Source organism: Pteropus medius, unplaced genomic scaffold (genome assembly GCF_902729225.1).
Source record: "Pteropus medius unplaced genomic scaffold, Ma_sr-lr_union100, whole genome shotgun sequence".
In the NCBI taxonomy this organism is placed as follows: Eukaryota; Metazoa; Chordata; class Mammalia; order Chiroptera; family Pteropodidae; genus Pteropus; species Pteropus medius.
Window position 1 is genome coordinate 10,812,634 of NW_024349225.1, and position 9,930 is coordinate 10,822,563.

The window sequence follows — 9,930 nt, forward strand, 5'->3', positions numbered from 1 at the left end:
CTATCCTGCCCGGGCCATCAGGGGCCTGGAGCCCATGCGACAAAGTCCAAGGCCAGCCACTTGGGCTCCAGAGCTCACAGTCTGTACAAGAGGGATCGCGTTTGATGAGGAAAGAAAATATAATACATATTTTCTGGACATATTTCACAGGAAAACTTTTGTTTTTCAATGCTGGGCTGTTACAAGTTGACCCCAGAAAGTGCAGGCGAACGAGCGGGTGGAGAGAATGGACAGAAAGGACTTGCCTGTGTGTGAAGTTGCTGGGGAGCCAAGTCACCGCGCTCTCCCACCCTGCGAACGTCTCCTTGTGGTTCCTCTCCCCCTCTCCCTCGGTCCCCCCCGGAAGTGTGTGGGCTGAGAAGATTTGGGATCCTGAGCACCATACTTGACATTTGCCTCTGCCAACGGTTCTGCCTCTGGAAGTTGGCGTACTTGCCCACACTGGAACACACTGGCGTCAGTTTCTATTATAATAACCCTTCGCCTTGTCACCGGTTAGATAAAAATCTATTCCAAGAAAAGGCCTTCACGTGACCTCTTTTCAGGGCTGTAGGGCTTGTTAATCAAATTAGATGCGTGTATTAGCGAGGCGATGCATTTATGTCACGAGGCCAGTGCATTAGGCGCGTCCCGAGCATCCTTCGACTAGAGCAGGTGTGGTCACGGCCCCGGGAAGGTCCGCACGCACCTGCTCGAATTCCGTGCGGCCTTCGCTCGGCCCGCGGCCCGCGGTTTGGGAGCAGCTTTCTCATTATTTGTTCTAAATCTAGTTAAATGGAAACGAGCACGAGACTAAAACATAGGGGCCTATGTCCTGGTTCCACTTCTGTAGAGCGCGCTGTGTTTGGTGGACGCGTCCGCAGGTGAGCTCCCCTCCTGTCGTGCCTGCCGGTCCCGGGTCACTCTCCTGCGTGGACAGAGGCTGTGTCCTCCTCCTGTGGCTCCAGTGCCTGGTCCAGGCCTCGGCACTCAAGGGCTCTTAATAAGTGGTTGATCCCAGAGACTGAAAAACTCAGTGCATCTATCCACATTTGTACGCACATCCCAGTGGCTCTCCGAGCATGGAGGAGTGTACCAAAGCCTCCAACCCATGCTGTCGCCACGGGGTACAGGGTAACGTGGGTGGTGACAGAAAGAGACAAGGCGGAGAGGGTCAAGCAATAGAGAAAAAAAAAGGATACTGCACTACAAAAACTTGGATGTATAACAGGATCTTTTTTATGTAAAGTGTGGGTACCTATGCCTAAATACGTTAAGGAAAAAAACGATGATGTACATATGTTAAGTGAAGATAAATTGCAGAGCATTTTGGTTAAAAACTAGACAAAAACACCCCATATATCTGTACATGTATGCATAATCAGGTTTAAGTGAGTATAAGGGGGGGTGTGTATCGCAGAGGTTTTGGGGCACCACCCAGCTGGGACACTCACCTCCAGCTACTGGGAGTTTTGGCTGCTGCCAGCTCACAGCTGAGTTCTTCCCCAGGCCTCCCGCTCAGTCACAGGGAGCTGCTGAGTCAAGGTTGTGCCCGCCCCCACCCTGGGGATAGCCCCCGTCCAGGGACTGGTGGGCTCCAAAGCCCTGTTCCTTTTCAATTCGGGACCACCCCAGAGCTCCTTCTGGCCCATTCTGTTTCCCAGACCCCGCCCCCCCACAAACCTTCAGTGTGCGTGTCCTGTCTCAGTCTGTTTCACGAGTCCTTGACTTGTGACAATGTGGAAAGATATGTGCCAGTCTATCAATATGTTACCGCAAGGGGCTGAGATCGGAGGGGAAGGATTATCTTTTTCTGTCTCTGTCTTCTTGCGAATTCACTTATTTACTATGCGCGCTTATCACTTTAAAATTTCAAGAGCATCAAATAAAAAAATTTAAAATGTAGTAAAACAAATACATGGGATTTTCCTCCCCGCCCCTTCCCCACCTTTCCACCATCTTCTTCAGTCCTGAAATTGAGCTAGTTGCTCGCCGGCCTAGCATCACTTTCACCACGGTCCTCAGTGATGCTGATGTGCAGAAGCAGATTAAGCATATGGCACCTTTTATTGAAGAAGAAGCCAATGAAAAAGCAGAAGAAATAGACACAAAAGCAGCAGAGTTCAACATCGAGAAAGGGCATCTTGTGCAAACCCAGAGACTGAAGATTATGGAATACTACGAGAAGATGGGAAAGCCGATAGAGCGGCAGGAGAAAATGCAGCTGTCCAGTCTGATGAACCAAGCAAGCCCCGAAGTCCTCAGAGCCACAGCTGACCTTATTCCACACCTACTAAATGGAGCGAAACAGACCCGGCGAGGTGGTAAGAGACACAACCCAGTACCAGGTGCCGCTGGATGGACTGGCCCAGGGTTCGTGCCAGCTGGTGGAGCCCCAGATGATTGTCACTGGAAACAGAATTTCCTTCCGGAAAAGGCTGCAGTGCAGAAAGCAATCCCTGTGTACGAAACTGCCACTAAGAAAGATGTTGACATCTAAACTGACCAGGAGGCTTACCTGCCTGAAGAAACAGCAGGTGGAGTTGAGATTTATAATGGGGGTCATAAAATAAAGGTTTCTGATATTCTAGAAAGCCAGCTGGATAACATAGCTCAGCGGACGATGCCAGAGCGTGGGGAGCCTCGTTTGGCGCAAATGCCAATAGGAAGTTTTTGGACTAAGCCTTTGGAAGGTGAAGTTCATATACTGCTGATATTTGAAGAGAAAAATGATCTATGTAGCTTCCTCTTTGCCATTCTAATATTCTGTATTTATCAGTGGATACCTTTCTGTAGCTAATGCCCTTAACCTAATTGTTAAGAGTGGGGGGAAAGTTTCACTTAATATGATCAAGGAACCTGCTTCTAACTTATCTAAAAATAACACAACTTTCAGTTGGTTCTGAAGCATGAAGGTGAAGAGGTCAGGCGGTGGCTGCACGGACCTCACCCCGACTTCTGCTCTCCCTCTGGTTCTAGTTCTCTGTTCCACAGGCTGACACCCTGCCATTAAGTCTCTGCTCTTCAGGCTTAAAATGCAGGCGGAGCATCATTCCTCCCAGAAGCAGTAGGTTCACTGTTACCTGTTTGGGCCTAGACGTGTTCCTTATCTGTAAATGGGATTTAAAACCTGAGCCATGATGCCCTATTTATTAAAACAAAAGGTTTACATGGAAAAATGAGTTGAATAAATGAATGACGGTGCCTATATTGAGTTGGAGAAATAATAATAAAGTGGCATGGTAAAGGTATTGATGTCTAATGAACTAAACGTTTGAAGGGGATGTCACTAGCACTTTTGATGACTTTTGACTTACTCGTTTCAAAAGAGACTGGACCAGCTTTGTAAGAGTGAGGGCGCCAACTCGCAGAGGAGAGGAGAAAAAAAGAAGGTCATAGGTGGGAACAAAAAAGAGAGGGAGTTTTAATGCCACGGAAAGAGAGATTTTGTCATATCAGAGCTATCTGTCAGGAAAGTAGGCTGCAAATTTGGGGCAGCCGCTGTCCAAATTACACTGTCCAAAGGACCTGTAATTGTTCCTTTTAGCGAGCAGCCAGATTAGAATTGGAGGAGGAAAATACCTGGCATTTGTATCACCTCCAAGACCTCCCTTCCCTGGGCACTGGCACACCCATCGATGACCAGTCTCCTTCCCACAGATGCAGCCTCGGAACCCTTCCCATCCCCCTGCCCGCTCCAGGCAGCGACTGACGATGCACTGGAGTATTCACCAGCGATGAAATCTATTTGCCCTTCCGGAACCGAATGATCTTTCCACTCCTTCCAATTCTGAGGTTCTATCGGGTCCTCCAGGGAAGATTGATTTATTCAGGAACGACTTAGATGAGCAAGCCTACACCTCGGCCAAAAGCTTGCTCTTTCCTCCATCCCGTGCTACTTCATTTGTGCAAATACATCCTATTTTGGCATCTCTAAATGAGCTCCCTGAGGCTCAGCATCCCCTTTGGAGAAGGTTCAGAGGATTTGTGGCAAGCAGGCCCTTGAAGGCAGAATCCTCCTGCTTAGGACTGTGTGGTGGCCCCTGAGAATGGGGCACGACTCTTTGTTATACATTCCTTTATTCCGTGAGAATGCATTGGGGTTTTCTGTGCTGGCTTTGTGCCTGGGACAAGGAATAAGGCGAGGATGGGCCAGAGAGTCTGCCCTCGAGGAGCTCAGAGTTCAGAGTGAGAACAGAACAAATGAAGAAATTGACTATGGGTGGTGACTTTTAGGACGGACGACGTCTCAGACATTAAGGACGTAGGAGGGACTCAGGTTTTGGGGTGATGAGTGGCTTTCCTGGAGGGAGTGTCAAGCATTTGTCATAATCAGGTCATCTAAGCTCCTAACACCAGCCACCTTCAAAGATCTCAGAATAGATTTTTCTACATAAAACACATTTCTGCATTTATAATCAGTCTGTAGAATTTTTTACCTTAAATATTTACCACTTTATTGCGAAGCTATTAGAAGAAATAAAAGAAAATTAATGAAACAAATAGAGCTCTCTGGAGAGGGAAAAATTACTTAATAAATAACAGTTTGCTTGGCTTTGGGAATCCGCGTGCCGCACCTCCAAGCATATTAAAAAGAAGACGCGGGGGTTAGGATGGAAAGGAAAACCCAGGCTCCTTATTTCGAAACAATAATTGTGTTTCTCCCCTCCCTGTTCCCGTTTCAGGTGGCGGGTCGTCATAATTGTGCAGAGGCCGGGTCTCTTCGGGCGTTGGGATTAAAGAACGTGCGGGAAACAGAGCATCAAAGACACCATCACTAAAGGTACCATTTCCTGTGAACCTTTTCTCGTCCGTCATTGCAATGGCCAGTTTGAGGCTTTCACCAGCGACTGTGTGTTCCCAGGGATTTTAGGCTGTTGGTCACTGCAGCGACAGCCTGGGGGACGAGCCCCCTGAATTGAGGTGCTCAGGAGTTTTAGCTCCCCGGGCTTCGTGCCGTCTTGGAAAAGTCTGGGGAAACTGGCACCAAGGCTTGGGCTTCTCATAAAATATTTCTGAAATGCATTTCATGATGTGGTTGGTAATAACAGTGTGTTAGCGCTCGCACCTCCTTCGAGAGGCCAAACTCCGTTCCAGCCCAACCACGGCTGCACTGGGCCTGCACGCATCAGCTGCTAAATGATTCAGCAGGCCGACTCAAAAATTTCTGGCGTTCTAAACCTCTAATAAAGCGTTACGAAAAAATATCCACCTCTTTATCTCTATCCATAACTATTTATATGGCTAGAGGAGAAAACCTGTCGTTTCGTTTTGTTTAATTTAAAAGCTTTCCTAATTCTGTTTCCGTACCACATATATAAGTCTAAAGAATGTTCAGGTTGAAATAATAACCTTTGAAAAATGGTCGACGGGAGAAGGCTTGCAGGATTCGCAGAGCCGACAGGCACAGTGAATATTTTGCTCTCTTAATAACTTTCCCTGGAACTCCAACTCGATATGCCGAACTGGGGACTTTTCAAACAGGTGAGGCCTCTTTTTATTGTGTGGAGCAATGATTATATACCCGGCCTTCTCTCTCTGTTGGTTTATACGGTTGCTAAAGTTCGTTCATGAAAAACTCATTTCCTTCCTCAGACGCATCATGCATTTATTATCTATCTCTGTAGTGTGATAAGATAGGTCTGTTATGAAGCCCCATGTGTGAATCAACCCAGAATATATCCTCAGCAACATCCTGCCTCACTTGGGGACACTTGACTACAGAGTCCCCTGGGCCACTGAAAATACCTCTGAAGGTAGAGACTCCGGGAGACATCATGCATTAAGCCGGCTATCAGCCATTCACGCTTATGAGTGAATTGGTTTATTTGGTGCTTCTAGGCACCAAAGATTAAGTCGAGATTAAGTTCCCTGCAACTAAGCAGAGCTGCAATGGGGTGGACCATCTGGGCAGCAACCGGGTTATCACAAGGGCATCACTGGAAACATTTAGATGGAGACATTTTTGCTTGTGGTACTCTTCTCAGAGACAGTGCTTGTGTAGCTAAAAGAATGTTTGACAAAACACTCTCATGGAAAGATTAAGGTCCTTCTCCCAAAAAGAACTTACTTAAATAAAAATAGTGGTCTCCGAACTGACTTCTGAATAAGGTGGGTTCGACGGGGCTATGAGATCTAGGGTGCTGTCATCCTCCTCTAAAGCAACGTTGAATAAATATTTAAAGAATATTGGTTTAAACGTGAGACAAATAATTAGCTTGACCAGAACCTCCACGTATTTTCATCCAGCCCTGATATGGGAGGCCTTTGACGGAGGGGTTGGAAGGATGAAAGAGAGGGCCTAAGACCCCGCCAGGGGATCCGAGGAGGCTGAATGCAGAAGACAGGCCGTGGGAGAGGGGTGACCATGAAGACAAACGTCACATCCTTCCTGAGTGAGCTTTAGCCGTCCTGCGTAACTGATTGGCAGACTGAATCAGAGAACATGCTCGTGAAGGGCGAGGATGAGCCTGTTGCTGAAGGAGGGCTGGGTGCTTGCTCCTGGGGATGCTGTGATGAATAATAAGAAACACACGTTTGGTCTTCATCCCGTTTCCGGCACAGAGCTCCTAAAACGCTTGGTGTTTCCGAAATGGGATAAGGGAGATAAAGGTGTCTTGATATTCGTAACAAATACCTTTCGACCACAGCTTATGATAATAAGGTGTTGTTTTTTGAAACCCCCTAAGGAAGAAGGCTGGTTGCCAGGGGACCCAAACATGTGATAAAGAGTTGGAACTTTCAGCCTCACCCCTGATGTACAGGGAGGGATGAGGGTCTGGGGGGACAGAGTTCAGTTACCAATGGCCGGAGATTTAATCAATCATGCCTATGTAATGAGGTCTCCAGAAAAATCCCAAAGGACAGGGTTTAAAGAGCTTCCAGGCTGGGGAACCGGAATACTTATGGCCCTAAACTGCACGAGGACAGAGGTGCCTTTGGTTGGGACCTCGCCCTTCGAATCTCTTCATCTGGCTGCTGAGTCCTATCCTTTCCCATCCTTTATAAGAAGCCAGTCATCTAGTGGGGAAACGGGCTTCCTGAGTTCTGTGAGCTGCTCTAGCGAACTGATTGCACCCAAGGAGGGAGCTGTGGGGACCTCCAAACTGCAGCAGGTCGCTCAGAGGCACAGGTGACAATCCGGACTTGGACGGGCGTATGAAGTGGAGTCTTGTGGGATGAGCCCTGGACTGTGGAATCTGAGTGCTCTCTTCGGGTAGAGTGTCAGAACTGAGTTGGATCACAGGACACCCAGCTGGCGCCAGAGATTTGCTTAGTGTGGGAAAGAAACTCACGTCTGAACTGGGGTCAGAATCAGAACCCCCAAGCACATCAGAGCCCTAAACACACCAGCATTAAGTTCCCTTTCAGTCTGGGGCTGACTGAAGTTCCTGGGCCCAGGGAGACTCAACCCAGAGCGGGTTGTGAGGGGCCTCCCTTGAAGCCAGCTCATGACTGCGGTGGGTCCAGTCCGGCTGGCGTGCCTTGCCGACCTTCTCAGAAGTCCACAGGGGGCGGTATTCAGAGGCAGTTCTCAGAAGCACTAGCTGCTTTGTTGATTAAATCTCAAAGCCACCTCCTGCCACAGAGGCCAGTCCATCTTATCGCGTCCCGGCTTGTCACATGTGTTACTGATTGACCTCACAGGAGAGCAGGGGTTGTCGGGAATAACCTTTCTCCCCTTGTACTTACAAATAGCTATTCACTAGCTGGGTTTGGTGTAGAATGACAGAAGTTTCCGCACGTGAAGCCCCTTCCTGCCTCCAGGCTCTTTAGCAATTCAAACAGAGGTGCATTCTCCAGCCCGCTGCTGCTCCCCTACCTTCCTTCCCCATGCATTTGAAAGCAGCTTATTTTAAAAGCTGATTAGATGAGCCCTTAATAACATTAGAATTTAAATGGCCCCAGATAGGCTTTCAGCTTCTTGCCAAATTGAGATAAATGTGATATTTGGGGAGCTGAGCTCCCAGCTTCAAGGCTGCTCTGGACCGAAGACCGGTTTTGAAGCACGGTGCGTGTTCCGTGCTGTCGAGTCGGCTCCGACGCCCGGCGGCCCTGTGAACGAGTACTGCCACAGTGTCCCGGCCTCGCCAGCCCTGCTGGGCTCCTGGGGACTCCAGCCTGTGGCTTGGCACGTGGAGTCGATCCGTCTCACGTCTGGTCTTCCTCTTTTCCTGCCGCCTTCTGTTTTTTTCAGCATCGTTGCCTTTTCTAAAGAGCCCTGCCTTCTGATGTGCCTGAGGCGGGACAGTTTCTGTCTTGTCATTTTTGCCTCCAGCGATGTTTCAGGCTTACTTTGCTCCAGGACCCACTTGGTCATTTTCCCGGTGGTCCGGGGGTACCATAGAGCTCTCCTCCAACACCGCATTTCAGATGAATCCGTGTTTTCCCTGCCAGCCTTCTTCACCGCCCAACTCTCGCGACCGTGCGTAGTAATTGGGAAGAGGAGGGTGTGATGACCTTAGCCTTGGTCTCTAATGACATGTCTTTGCTCTCGGTGACCTTCCCCAGTTTCTCCATCGCTCTCTTCTGCGTCTCCGCCTTCTCTTGATTTCTCGGCCTCAGCCTCCGTTTGAACTGATGAGTGAACCAGATGAGTGAACCAGAGTAAGCGAAATCTCTTAACAATTTCGGTGTCTTCGTTGTCTGTAGTAAAGGCGTATGTTTCTTCCGTAGTCATGATTTCTGAATTCAGGGTGTTCGAACGAGTCCCGCTTTGTGACTTTTTTCTTTCGCTTTCGTCAGAAGTCGTTTCAAATCATTGCTACTTTCTGCCAGTAAGACGATGTCAACTTGTGAATCTTAAGTTGTCGATATTTCTTCCACCAATTTTCATTTCTCTTTCTTCTGAGGCCAGCCCGGTTTTTCATACGATATGGTCTGCACACAGGTTAAACCGAGAGGGAGATAAAATGCACCCTTGTCTGACACTGTTGCCTGTGGGAAACTGTTTTCTCCCGTATTTTTCCGCAGCCTGCAACTGGGTGTGTGGGTCTGTAAGGTTTCTTTCATATCGAAAGGTCTAGTATTCTGTGGGTAGATGTGTCTTCACGATCATTCATTTTCAAGGAAAGGTAAGTTGAAGACAAGGAGCACGGGACAGAGTTATAATCTATGTGTGATAACCTATGGGCAAACATCTCTCTCCACTCCCACATTCTCTGATTACTTTTGGTTCCAGGCAACAAACATTTATCAAGCATCTACTACTTAGTCATTTAATTTAATTTTATTGTTGTTAATACCTGATATTTGCTGAGAACAATACAAAATGATCAGAAGTATAGACGTTTCGATTTGGTTAAGATGTTTAGTTCCCTCTGTAACTCTTACAGGTGGGGTCAGTGCTAGGAAGGGGGAATGTGCTTAAGCAATAGAATTATGACCGCCTTCCAATCACACCCACTCCTGTAAGTTTCGGTAAATGTTAAAAACCAGAATGGGAAAGGGCGGAGTGGAAAAGCAACCAAAGGTGAACATAAACGATGGTTCGACGTTAAGGTACATGTATTTTTACAAGTAAATAAACAAAAACTCAGTTGTTTTCTCTTTCTAATCTTTCCCCAACCAAACTAGACACCTGGGTGTCTTTAGAATTAAACTTTGAGATTCTTAAAAACACGACTCACCCTTGGGATGTGCTAGTCATTGCGGAAGTGGCCCCGAAGTTAGGCTTCCTTTTGGAATGGCCGCCAGATGACAGCTGCTCTCAGAGCTCTTCAGAAGAGGCCCCGAGCTTAAGCTTCGCATTTGCCGTTCTGCCTGCCATGTCTCCCTGAAGTGACGCTAGGAATCCTAAGGCTCCAGCTCGGACAGGAGGGGAGAAGCTGGGCCTGGGCCCAGCTGCGGGTCACCCACTCTTCCCGCTCTGGCCCTAAGAGTCCCAATCTCACCCAGCCTCAGGGAACCTTGAAGAGGAAAACATGGCCGTCATTTAAATTGTGGCTTGAA

At 48.1% G+C, this 9,930-nt stretch overlaps 1 pseudogene; it reads left to right on the top strand.

Moving 5' to 3' along the window:
* Nucleotides 1–1,897: 1,897 nt before the first annotated feature.
* LOC120617486 (V-type proton ATPase subunit E 1-like) lies at nucleotides 1,898–2,661 on the top strand (annotated as a pseudogene).
* The last annotated feature ends 7,269 nt before the right edge of the window (nucleotides 2,662–9,930 follow it).